The sequence below is a fragment of the Myotis daubentonii genome, chromosome X, assembly GCF_963259705.1.
Source record: "Myotis daubentonii chromosome X, mMyoDau2.1, whole genome shotgun sequence".
Classification (NCBI taxonomy): Eukaryota; Metazoa; Chordata; class Mammalia; order Chiroptera; family Vespertilionidae; genus Myotis; species Myotis daubentonii.
This window is the reverse complement of record NC_081861.1, coordinates 105,691,270-105,705,117: the sequence shown is the minus strand read 5'-3', so window position 1 is coordinate 105,705,117 and position 13,848 is coordinate 105,691,270.

Genomic DNA, 13,848 nt, shown 5'->3' with positions numbered 1-13,848 from the left:
TGAACATAGGGGTACATATATCCTTTGTGATTTGTGCTTCTGATTTCTTGGAATATATTCCTAGAAGTGGGATTACTGGATCAAAAGGAAGTTATATTTTTAATTTTTTGAGGATCCCATTCTTTTTTCCACAGTGGCTGCACCAGTCTGCATTCCTGCCAGCAGAGCATGAAGGTTCCTTTTTCTCCAAATCCTTGCCAGCAATTGTCGTTCATTGATTTGTTGATGATAGCTATTCTGACAGGTGTGAGATGGTACCTCATTGTTGTTTTAATTTGCATCTCTCTGGTGATTAGTGTCTTTGAGCATGTTTTCATATATCTCTCAGCCTTCTGTGTGTTCTCTTTCAAAAAGTGTTTATTTAGGTCCTTTGCCCATTTTTTTTTAATTGGATTGTTTATTTTCCTTTTGTTAAATTATATGATTTCTCTGTAAATTGTGGATATTAAATTCTTATCTGAGGTAGAATTGGCAAATATATTCTCCCATGCAGTGGGCTTTCTTGTTGTTTTATTGATGGTTTATTTTGCTGTGCAGAAGGTTTTTATTTTGATGTAGGTCCATTTGTTTATTTTCTCCTTTGTTGCCATTGTCCTAGGAGCTGTATCAGTAAAAATATTGTTAGGACATATGTCTCATATTTTGCTTCTTATGGAGCCTTCTAAGATGTTTATGGTTGTCCATCTTACATTTAAGTCCTTTAACCATTTTGAGTTTATTTTTGTGAAGAGTGTAAGTTGGTGATCGAGTTTCGTTTTTTTTACATGTATCTGACCAATTTTCCCAGCACCATTTATTGAAGAGACTCTCTTCACTCCAGTGTATGCTCTTGCCTCCTTTGTCAAATATTCATTGAGCATAATGACTTGGGTCAACTTCTGGCTTCTCTGTTCTGTTCCATTGATCTACATGTCTGTTCTTGTGCCAGTACAGGCAGTTTTGAGAACAGTGGCTTTGTAATATAGCTTGCTATCTGGTATTGAGATCCCTCCAAATTTGTTCTTCTTTCTCAGGATTACTGTGGCTATTCAGGGTCTTTTTTAATTCCAGATGAATTTTTGGAGAGTTTGTTCTAGATCTGAAAATATGCCATTGGTATTTTAATGGGGATTGCATTGAATCTATAAATTGCTTTGGGTAGTATTGGGCATTTTAATGATGTTGATTCTACCAATCCATGAACAGTGTATGTTCTTCCAGTTGTTTATGTTTTCCTCTATCCCATTTTTAATGTCCTGTAGTTTTACAAGTACAGGTCTTTTACCTCCTTAATTATGCTAGGCATCTTAATTTTTATGTCTCAATGGTAAATGGGATTGTTTTTTGTTTGTTTGTTTCTCTTTCTGTGAGTTCATTATTGGTGTATAAAAAAGCCACAGCTTTCTGGGTGTTTGTATCCTACTACATTGCCCAATTCATTTATTAAGTGTATTAGGTTGTGTGTGTGTTTTTTTTATGAGTATTTAGGGTTTTCTATGTAGAGTATCATGTCATCTGCAAATAAGGACAGTTTTACTTCTTTTTTTCCAATTTGCATGCCCTTTTTCAATTTTTTTCTTTATTAATTAAGGCATTACAAATGTGTTATTGTTCCCCCATTGTCCCCTCAGCTGTCCAGTCCTGCCCTCATCTCACTACCTGTTGTCTGTGTCCATAGCTTATGCATACAAGTCCTTTGATTGATCTCTCCCCCTTACCCCCACCCTCACCTACTTTCCCTCTGAGGTTTGAGAATCTGATAAATGCTTCTCTGTATCTAGAACTGTATTTGTTCATCAGTTTATGTTGTTCATTATATTCCACAAATGAGTGAGATCATGTGATATTTATCTTTGACTGACTTATTTCACTTAGCATAATGCTCTCCAGCTCCATCCATGTCGATGGAAATGGTAGGAGTTCCTTCCTTTTTATAGCAGCATAGTTTTCCATTTTGTAGATATGCCGAAGTTTTTTAATCCACTCATCTGCTGATGGGCACTTAGGCTGATTCTAAATCTTAGCTATGTTACCTGTGCCGCTATGAACATAGGGGTGCATATATCCTTTCTGATTGGTGTTTATAGTTTATTGGGATGTATTCCTAGAAGTGGGATCACTGGGTCAAATGGAAGTTCCATTTTTAGTTTTTTCAAGAAACTCCATAGTGTTCTCCACAGTAGCTGCACCAGTCTGCATTCCCACCAGCAGTGCACGAGGGTTCCTTTTTCTCAGCATCCTTGACAGCACTTGTCATTTGTTGATTTGTTGATGATAGCCATTCTGACAGGTGTGAGATGGTACCTCATTGTCATTTTGTTTTGCATCTCTCAGATGATTAGTGACCTTGTGCATGTTTTCATATGTCTCTTGGCATTCCTTATGTCTTCTTTTGAAAAGTATGTGTTTAGGTCCGTTGCTCATTTTTTGATTGGGTTGTTTATCTTCCTTTTGTTAAATTGTATGAGTTCCCTGTATATGTTGAAGATTAAACCCTTATCAGAAACATCGTTGGCAAATATGTTCTCCCATGCAGTGTGTCTTCTTTTTGTTTTGTTGATGGTTTCCTTTGCTGTGCAGAAGCTTTTTTATTTTTATGTAGTCCCATTTGTTTATTTTCTCTTTAGTTTCCATTGCCCTAGGAGCTGTGTCTGTGAATATATTGCTTTGGCATATGTCTGAGATTTTGCTGCCTGTGGATTCCTCTATTATTTTTATGGTTTCCCATCTTACGTTTAAGTGTTTGTCCAATTTGAGTTTATTTTTGTGTATGGTATAAATTGGTGGTCTAGTTTCATTTTTTTTTTTCATGTGTCTGACCAAATTTCCCAGCACCATTTATTGAAGAGTCTATCTTGACTCCATTGTATGTTCTTGCCTCCTTTGTCAAATATTAATTGAGCATAGTGGTTTGGGTAGATTTCTGGGTTCTCTATTCTATTCCATTGGTCTATACGTCTGTTTTTGTGCTAGTACCAGGCAGTTTTGAGAGCAGCGGCTTTGTAATACATCTTGATATCTGGTATTGAAATCCCTCCTACTTTTATCTTCTTTCTCAGGATCACAGCAGCTATTCGGGGTCGTTTTTATTTCGGATGAATTTTTGGAAAGGTCTTTCTAGATCTTTGAAATATGCTGTTGGTATTTTGAGTCTATACCAGCCGTGGGCAAACTACGGCCCGCAGGCGGGATCTGGCCCGTTTGAAATGAATAAAACTATTGAAAAAAAAGACCGTACCCTTTTATGTAATGATGTTTACTTTGAATTTATATTAGTTCACACAAACACTCCATCCATGCTTTTGTTCCAGCCCTCCGGTCCAGTTAAAGAACCCATTGTGGCCCTCGAGTCAAAAAGTTTGCCCACCCCTGGTCTATACATTGCTTTGGGTAGCATGGACATTTTAATAATGTTAATTCTACCAATCAGTGGACACGATATATTCTTCCATCTGTTTATGGCTTACTCTATCTTTTTTTTTTCAGTGTCCTGTAGTTTTCTAAGTAGAGGTCTTTTACCTTCTTAGTTAAGTTTATTCCTATGTATCTTAATTTTTTTGTGCTATGGTAAATGGGATTGTTCTTTTAATCTCTCATTCTGTAAGTTCACTATTGGTTTATAAAAATGCCATAGATTTCTTGGCATTAATTTTGTATCCTACTACATTGCTCAATTCATTTATTAAGTCTAATAATTTTTATGGAGCCTTTAGGGTTTTCTAGGTACACTATCATGTCATCTGTGAATAATGACAATTTTACTTCTTTTTTTCCAATTTTGATGCCTTTTATTTCTTCTCCTTTCCTGATTGCTTTGGCTAGCATTTTCAGTACTATGTTGAACAGGAGTGGTGAATGTGGGCATCCCTGTCTTGTTCCTGTTCTTAAGGGAAATTTTTAGTTTTTGCCTATTAACTATGATGTTGGCTATAGGTTTGTCATATAAGGCTTTTATTATGTTGAGGTATGATCCTTCTATTCCCACTTTGCTTAGTGTTTTTATCAGAAAAGGGTGTTGGACTTTGTCAAATGCCTTTTCTGTATCAATTGATATGATTATGTGATTTTGTCTCTCAATTTGTTTATGTGATGTGTCACATTTATTGATTTGCTGATATTGTACCATCCTTGCATCCCCAGAATAAATCCCAATTGTTCATGGTGTATGATCTTTCTAATGTAATGCTGGATCTGATTTGCTTGAATTTTGTTGAGGAATTTAGCATCTATGTTCATCAGGAATATTGGCCTGTATTTCGCTTTCTTTGTGGTGTCTTTATCTGATTTTGGAATTAGAGTATTGCTTGCTTCATAGAAAGAGCTAGGAAGTGTACCTTCCTTTTGAATTTTTTTTGGAATAGTGTGAGGAGGATAGGTTTTAGTTCCTCTTTGAATGTTTGGTAAATCTCCCCTGTAAAGCCAGCTGAACCAGGATTTTTGCTTGCTGGAATTTTTTTGATTATTGCTTCAATTTCATCGGTAGTTATCAGCCTATTCAGTTTTTTTTTATTCTACCTGATTGAGTTTTGGAAGCTTGTATTTTCCTAAGAATATATCCTTTTTATCTAAGTTGTCCAGTTTATTGGAGTAGAGTTGTTCATAGTATTTATTTACAATCCTTTGCATTTCTGTGGGGTCTATTCTTAGTTCATCCCTTTCTTGTCTGATGTTGTTTATTTGGGTCCTCTCTCTTTGTTTCTTGGTGAGCCTGGTGAGAGGTTCATCAATTTTGTTTATCCTTTCAAAGAACCAGCTCTTGGTTTTATTCATATTTTGTATGTATGTATGTATGCCTGTATGTGTAGAGGGCCGCCTGGGAGGCACCTAGGCATTTTCTTATAATTATTGTCAGCTGAACTCAGAGCATAGGCAGAGCCACGCCCTGGGAACATGCTTCCCCAATAAAGCTGGACATGTTAATCAGGCAGGAGTGGAACTAGATATGTAAATCTAGGTCTTTAAAATAAACCTGCTGTGTGGCTCAGCCCGCTTTTTGCCGCCTCTCCATCAGAGAGGATGGCGCCCACCTGGCCCCAGCTTAAAATCTATTTCTGCGTCTTGGTCTTTCTTTAATTTCTTAATACCCAGCTCCTCCACTCAGCAAATGGACTGTTTCCTTTTCCATGTGGGACATGGAAAAGAGAGAAACAGCCCCCCACATGTATGTATGTATGTATGTATGTATGTATTTTGGTCTCTATGTTATTTCCACTCTGATCTTTATTATTCTCTCCCTTCTGCTTACTCTGGGCTTTTTTGTTGCTCTCTTAATTCTTTATTTGGAGGGTTAGATAATTTATTATCATTTTTTCATGTTTTTTGAGTTAGGCTTGTAGAGCTTTAAACTTACCTCTCAGGACTGCTTACTTTGTGTCCCATAGCTTTTGGATTGTTGTGTTTTCATTGTCATTTGTCATGAGAATCCATTTTATTTCTTCTTTGATCATTTTGGTAACTCAATTATTGTTTGATAGCATGCTATTTAACTTCCACGGGTTTGATTTTTTTCATTGTTTTTATTGTAGTAGATTTCTAATTTTATGCCATTGTGATCTGAGAAGATGCTTGGTATTATTTCTATCTTCTTAAATTTGATGAGACTTTGCTTGTGTCCCAATCTGCGGTCTGTCTTTGAAAATGTCCCGTATGCACTTGAGAATAATGTATATTCTGTAGCATTCGGTTGAAATATTCTAAAGATGTGAATTAAGTCCATCTGATCTAGTGAGTCATTTAAGATTGATGTTTCTTTGCTGATTTTTTTGTTTAGAGGCTTTGTCCAGTGGTGTTAATGGGGTATTAAAGTCCCCTACTATGATTGTATTGCTTTCAAACTCTTTCTTGATATCATCCAGAAGTTTTTTGTTTTTTTTAATGTATTTGGGTGGTCCTTTATTGAATGCTATATGTTTACCAGAGTTATATCCTCTTGTCGAATTGCTCACTTTAGTATTATGAAGTGGCCTTCCTTATCTCTTGTTATGGCCTTCATTTTGATGTCTATTTTGTCAGATATACATATTGCTAACCCAGCTTTTTTTTTTCCTTTCCATTCTCCAGGAAAAAAAATTTCCATTTTTCCACTCTCAGTGTGTGTGAGTCTTTTGTTCTGAGGTGCGTTTCTTGTAGACAGCAGATATATGCATCATGTTTTCTAATGCATTCAGCTTCCCTATGTCTTTTTATTGGAGCATTTAATCAATTTACATACATGGTTATTATTGATAGGTAGTTGTTTGTTGTCATTTTTATTCTTTATGCCTGAGTTCCTTCTTCCCTTCCTATTTCTTCTTTTTACAGCAGTCCCTTTACCATTTCTTACATTGGTGGCTTGGTGGTAATAAACTCCCTTAGCCCTTTTTGGTCTATGAAGCTCTTTTCACCTTCAATTTTGAATGATAGCCTTGCTGGGTATAGTATTCTTGGATTCAGTCCTTTGCTTTGCACCACTGTATATTTAATTCCATTCCCTTCTGGCCTGATGTGTTTTTGTTGAGAATTCTGTTGATAGTCTGCTGGGAGATCCCTCATACGTAACTTTCTGTCTCTCTCTGGCAGCCTTTACGATTCTTACTTTGCCATTGGTGTTTGCCAATTTAATTATGATGTGTCTTAGTGTCGGTCCTTTTGGGTTCATCTTGCATGGGACTCTGTGTGCTTCCTGAACTTATATGAGTTTTTACTTCCCAATATCAGAGAAATTTTCTGTCATTATTTCTTCAAACAAGTTTTCTATTCCTTGCTCAGTTTTCTCTCCTTTTGGCACCTCTATTATGGGGATATTTTTTCATTTTGTGTTGTCCCAAAGTTCCCTTCAGCTCTCCTTGTGTTTTTGAAGTTTTTTTTTTTTTTCCAGTTGCTGCTTTGCTTGGCTGTTTTTTACTACCTTTATCTTCTAGCTCACTGATGAGGTTCTCAACTTCTTCTAGTCTACTGTTGATGCTGTCTATTGTGTTATTTATTGCAGTGATGCCATTCTTCATTTCCTACTGGTTTATCTTCATTTCCTCTTGATTTTTACACATGTTGTTGAATTTGTCTTCCATCCTTTTCAGTGTCTTTATGGCCATTGCTGTGAATTCTTTCTCTGAAAAATTGCTTACCTCCATTTCATTTACTTCCTTTACCAGTGATTCCTCCTTTTCTTTCATATAGGGGCTGTTTCTTTGTCTCCCCATTTTTGCTCCTCTCAGGGTGTCTGGTCATGTGGCTCACTCTCTACGTTGACCAAAAGGCACAAAATACAACTCTACAAGACACAACACAGAGGGAACACAACACAAATGTTTTCACAACACTGATAGTCCCAATAAAGGTGAGCACCAGAGAAAAGAGAATTATGGGAGAGAAAAGAACACATAAATGATATTGAAAAAAGGAAAAAAGGTAAGAGAGGAGAGAAAAGAAAAAAATAAGGAAAAAATATTCGTATGTAGGGAGAAAACTCCACAAAACAGACAAATATTTTTTTTAAAAAAATGCAAACAACAAATACCCAGATAAAAATGGGGGAACCAAATCTGAAAAGGCAGAATTTATTTCCAGAAAGTAAGGTAAAGGAATTGAATGAATGGGGGAATGGCTATAGTTCAGTATAGAGGAGGTAGAAAGAGAATGAGTGGATAAGAAGAAAAGTAAAAAACAAAATAGTCAATAAATTTTAAAAAATTCCCATCTCTTTTATGTATCTATCTATCTATTTTTGGAACAAGAGAATAGAGTACTGAGCAAATAGGTTTGTGTTTGGTGAGTGAAACTTATTAAGCAATTAGGATAAGAAGAGAGCAAGCAAGGAGAGTAAAAACAAAAGCATTTTAAAAAGAAGAAGAAAACTGGCTAGTGAAGAAAGGGAAAAGAGAAGGGTGCGTGGACTTGGAGCAGGGGAGAGGAAATTAGATATATGAGTAAGCCAACAGAGACTACTATAATAGAAATGTGTCAATAAAGTAGATTAAAAAGATCAATTTTTAACAAGAACTAAAAAGAAATGAGAGAGAAAAACTAAAGTAAGAACAAGGGAAGAGAAACAGGATGAAAAAGGAGAAGTGAGGAAGTAAAGTTTGGCAAAAAGGAAAAAGTGAGATAAAGCAAAATAATGATAAAAATAAAAATATAATGTATAACAGTAATAAAAAATAAAAGGTTAAAAATAATAATAACTAAAAGTAAAATAAAGAAAAAAGGAAAAATTTTTCTTTCCCTTTGTTTCTTAAGTAAAAGTTAAAAAATAAAAAGGTGAAGTAGTGAAGTATCATTTGCTTTAGCTGAGTTTTAATCTCTGATGGCTGGATTAAGACCCCTCTCTACTGTGCTGTCTGGCACTTCTCAGTTTCCTCTTGTGTAGTCAGGACCAGAACCATGTTGAAATTCCCAGCAATCTACCCCTCCTCTGTGTCTGTCTCCACAGGCTTGGTTTTAGGCATGTGGGACCAATCTGCCTGCTTTGTTTGTCTGCCTTTCAGTCATATTTATACAAGCGTCTATTTCTGACATGTGCTCTAGGTGGCTGTGTTGCTGTGTCAGTTTCTGGGACCAGTAGAAGGAGCTAGCTCTTCTGGAGAAAAATGGCTATTTAGGATTGGAGAGACTGGGCTGTCCCATAGCTGGATTCCTGGTCATCGCCTCTCCCTGCTATGCTCCCCAGCCTCCAGCAAACCTCCTCTACCTGTACTGCAGCCTTGGTGAGTGTTTGTAATTGAAAGATCCTATGTACTGGGTTTAGTGAGTAAAAGCAAGGAAAATATAAACACAGAGCAACTGTGCTGCTGCGTGATTCTCTACCCCCCACCCCCCGCCCACCTCCCCGGCACTGCGCAGCCAGTGCAGAACTTCAGGCTGCCTTTCTGGGTGCAGTTTCCCACAGCTATGGAGTTAGATCTAAAGTCCCCCACTGCCAGCAGCCCTGTGGACCCCTTCCACAGTGGAGCGTTACATGTGTTCCCATGGGATGCAGACTTGGCGCAGTGCAACTTCCTTCTGACCCTCTAGTCCTGGTGGTCATGCATCTCTCTCTCCAGCCAAGATCCCCGATCCTACCATTCTCCAGGCATCTTCTATCCTTTCAGGCTGTGGGTTATCTCAGCAACTGTGTTTAATTTGCCAATTGTGGGTGGATGTTTTTCGATTTAGCTGTTTCTTCTATCTGCTCTGTGAGAAGGTACAGGACATGTCCACCTATTTGGCCGCCATTTTGTCTCCCCATCCCCCCCAGACAAACTTTCTAGGAGCCCGCAGCTGGGGAGGCTGGAGACTTGGTGTTCTCGGGTTCACAGCCAAGGTAGCAGGTCCCTGGCCGGTTTGGCTGTAGGGTCCCAGTTGTGTCTGAAGTCTACCAGGTGGAGGTGAGGCTGGACTCCCAGTCACAGCAGCTTTCCCCTTCAAATGGAATGGTCTCTGCGGCAGAGCTGGCTGCCCTGGGAGAGATTGCAGTGGTAGTAGAGACTGCCCGGCTAGGGGAGCCTGGTCCACCAGCCCCTGAAGGTCCTGTGGAATATAACTGTCCCTCACTCACACACACAGACACGCCCCACATGTCCATGCACTCCCCTTTCGCTCCCTCCCTCACTCTCTCTCCCTCACTGCTCCCTTGTCAGCCGCCATCTTGGATTCTCCCTAGTTGCTCCTGTATGGGTTGCATATAAGTATGTTTACTACAGTTATATCCTCTTATTGTATTGATCACTTTAAAATTATGAAGTGTCCTTCATTATCTCTTGTTATGGTCTTCACTTTGAAGTCTATTTTGTCAGATATGAGTCTGCAACTTTTTTTTCCATTTCCATTTGAAAAAAAATGTTTCCATCCCTTCATTTTCATTCTCTTTGAGTCCTTTTATCTGAGATGGGTCTCTTGAAGACAGCATATATATAGGTAATATTTTATCTGTTCAACTACCAAATGTCTTTTGATTGGAGCATTTAAACCATTTACATTTATAGTTATTATTGATAGGTACTTATATACTTTATTTTTATTCTTATTAAGCCTGTGTTCTTCTCTTTCTCAGTATTTCTTCTACTTACAACAGTTCCTTTATTATTTCTTACAGTGCTTGTTTGGTATTTAACATTTTTAGCCTTTTTTTTTCTGTGAAGCTCTTTATTTCCTCTTAAATTTTGAATGATAACCTTGCTGGATAGAGTAGTCTTGGGTTCAGTCCCTTAGTTTTCATTCCTCTTTTTACTTCATGCCATTCCCTTCTGACCTGAAGTGAGAAGTCAGTTGACAGTCTAAAGGGAGCTCTCTTTAGGTAACTTTCTGTTTCAAACTTGCTACCTTTAAAATTCTCTGTCTTTATTTCTTTGCCATTGTAATTAATATTGCCTACGTGTGTGTCTTTTGAAATTCAACTCAGTTGGGACTCTCTCTGTTTCCTGAACTTCAGTGACTTTTTCCTTCACCATATTAGGGAAACATTCTGCAATTATGTCTTCAAACAGGTTCTCTATTCCTTTCTAAGATTCTGCTTCTTCTGGTCCCCTATAATACAAATATTGTTACATTTCATGTTGTCCCAAATCTCTCTTAGACTCTCCTCCTGCTTTTTATTTTTTTCTATTTGCTGCTTTGAATGGGTGTTTTTTCTATTTTGTCTTCTAATTCACTGATTCATTTCTCAGCTTCTTCTAGTTTACTATTGAATCCTTCCAGGTGTTTTTTTTTCACTATGTCATTCCTCATTTCCAATTAATTCTTATTTATTGTTTCAACCTATGTTTTCATGTGTTTTTATTTTGTAGCTCTCACTAAGTTCCTTATAATAGTCATTAAGTTGCTTGTAGTTCATACTGAATTGAAAACCCTTATTACCATTTCTCTGAATTATTTATCTTTCCAATCGTTTACTTCCATTTCATTTAGTTTGTTTTCTGGCTTTTCCTGCTTTTCTCTCCTTTGGGGGTTGTTTATTTGTCTCCATATTTTGCTGCCCCTTTGTTATTGTTTGTATATATTAGATCAAACTTCTACATCTCCCAGACTTTGTGGGATGGTCTCATGTGTTAGGTGTTTTGTGGAACAAACTAAAAACAAAAAAAAAATGAGGGGAGGAATATGTAGATGCAGAGCTAAAATAAAGAAAATAAGAATGAATAATTAGGGAAATTGGTTAAGGGAAATGGTTTAAAATAAAGGAGGAAGAAGTAGAAAGAAAAGAAACAAATATTTTTTAAGGAGAATAGGGAGAATGCAGATATACCTAAAATAATAAAATGGAAAAAATGAGAAAGCAGGAAAAAGGAGAAAAAAATGTTGAATAGTGAAGAAAAGAAAAAAATAATTTTAAAAATGGGTAGGAAAAGAGAAGAGGAAAATTAGATATATGATGAAAACAACTAGGAAAATTACAAATCATTAAAGCAAATTGACAAAGAAGATGAATTAAAAAAGGGAAAAAAAGGAAAGAAAAAATAATTTAAAAAAGAAAAAAAATGGAAGAAAAAAGAAATAAAAAGTGAAGTGGCATTCATTTCAGCAGTTTAGTGCCCCATGGGAGCTCCCTTTGCATCCTACTCTCCTAATTGCTATGGTCAACTGTTCTTTCTGTCCATTCTGGGCTTTCTGTGTTGTACTTAGGTGCTAACCAATGTCAGAAAATGACTTCTTTTGGCTTTCAGCAACCTTATTCAAGCTTCAAGTGATCCACTGTTTTGTTTTGTCTCCACAAGACTTGGTTATAAGTAGGAGAGGCCAATCTGCCCTCTAAAGTAGGTTTGTTAGCAGCATGGGGCCCTGGGCTGGGTGAGCAAACTTCTCCTGAATCCTCATGTTCCACCTCTGACCAGCTTTGCCTGTCAGCTAACGGTCAATCTTAATCACTAAAAAATCTAATTCTGAAAGGGCTTTAGGCAGGAGAGGTGCTGTTTAGCTTTTAGGGAATGTGGTGGGTGTGTTTCCCTGCCCCAGATCTACTCCTCTGTGAGTGGCCCAAAATATTATTCTGCCCTCAGTCCGACAGAGATCCTTGTGTGAACAGTTGGATTGGTTGTAAACTGGAAGTTTCTATTAACTTTCCATTGGGGCAAAGTACCAGACAGGTTCCCAGATTAGTGAACAGATGGCCCCTCCTCCAAACCAGTCACTGTGGCTCCTGAGACTGTTCAAACCAGTAGGCTTGGCCTCTGCTTTTATTTCCTCTGAAAAGGTCAAAATGCAGGGTGTGCTGGCAGGGCTCCTGAGGGTGAGACAGACTGTATCACCTAGGGCAGGTTTGTTTTTCTTTTCCTGTTTTGAAACTACTGGAAAATGGCCATATATGTTTGGGGCCTACGACCAAATGTAGGACTCCTGGTTGCTGCTTTTCCATGTTTCCCCACAATGTTTCCCAACCCATCCTCTCCTTGGTGAGGTCTGCGCCTCCCTCCCTTGGGTGAGTAGCTGAAAATGAAAATTCCTGTGCTCTGGGTTTAAAACAAAACAAAAGAAAACAATACATCATGAAACTGTGGTGCAGCTTTGTCTTAGACTAGCTCTGGTCTACAGCTCCAGACTCCACCATGGCCAGCAGACCTCCTGCCTTTCATGGCTGGATGTTATGTGGGCCATGGGTCTCAGCTCCTGTGCTCTGAGCAGTGGAGCCCAGCCTTGCTTCTGGGCCTCTATCTTTTGAGGGAACAGACCCTCCCATAGCTGAGAGCTCCCTCCTCACTCTTGCTGGCCTGCTGCCCCTGGAAGCTGGGTCAGCTCCTCTTGCCACCTTGCCCTTCCTAATGGTAACGGTCTCAGGTGTTTTCTGTCCTTCTTTGATATGTCTCCTCCTCAGCTGGACCTCAGTTGGTAATTCCAGGTGAATATTCTTTAAGTTGTAGTTTCAGTCTGGCCTTGGGATGAGGTGCACAATAGGTCTGCCTATTCAGCTACCATTCCCGCCCCCCCCACCCCTATATATGTGCTTTTAAATTTCTCATCTGATAATCTATTTTATTTTACTGAAAAAGTATATTTTTGTAAGAGATTGGATAGTTTGAGAAACAATAGAAAATGTGGTTTGATTATCTAGATGCCTGGGTTGGTGAAGATCTTAATTGTCAGAAATATAGTCTTATGGTCATGAAACTAGCTGTAACTGTTCAGAAATGTTCAAAATATTGTGTGTGTGTGTGTGTGTGTGTGTGTGTGTGTGTGTGTAATTAAGTAAAACAGGCTTTTCTGAAAACAGTTGTGTAAAGCTCTTTTGCTGCAGAAGTTTTTAAAATTGCAGATTTTCAAATCCAAGCTAAGGCTTTGATAAGAACCACTATTTTGCACAAATAATTTTATAAAACAAAATAAAAATAGATATTTTATTTTTGAATGAATAGAATCTAATAGCCAAGGTGAATTGATATTATGCTATTAGTGTAGCTTTCTGCTCTGACTGAGTGATGAGGTATTAAGATAATTCTAACAAATGGAATGTAAAAGTTACCATGAATCATTTTATTGGTATGGTATGAAAGGGAGTAATCACAGATAAGGTGATGTGCAAGAAATTGAAAAATCAAGTCCATCTGAACTCACTTATGAGCAAAGCAGTATCTATAATATCAAGGAGTTTATAGTTTGGCAGAGGAAATGTACATTAAAATTATTTAAATAATGATTTAGTTGCATTTGATAAAGGAAAATTATATTCATGTGAAAACATGTATTGGTATATATAATTCAGATTGAAGTAATGCAAAAAAGCTTCTCTGACAAAGTGACATTTGAGGGGAGACCGAATCAATAAGTTAAAATTAGTCAGATAAATGGAGGAGGAGGACATTGTTATAGGCAAGGAAAATATTGTTTTTTGATCGCCCTGGGAGAAGAATGCATTTGAATGGATAAAAGTGAAGTGCCTAGAACATGTACTAGTAAAAGGAAGTGATAGTAGATGAGACTGCCTAT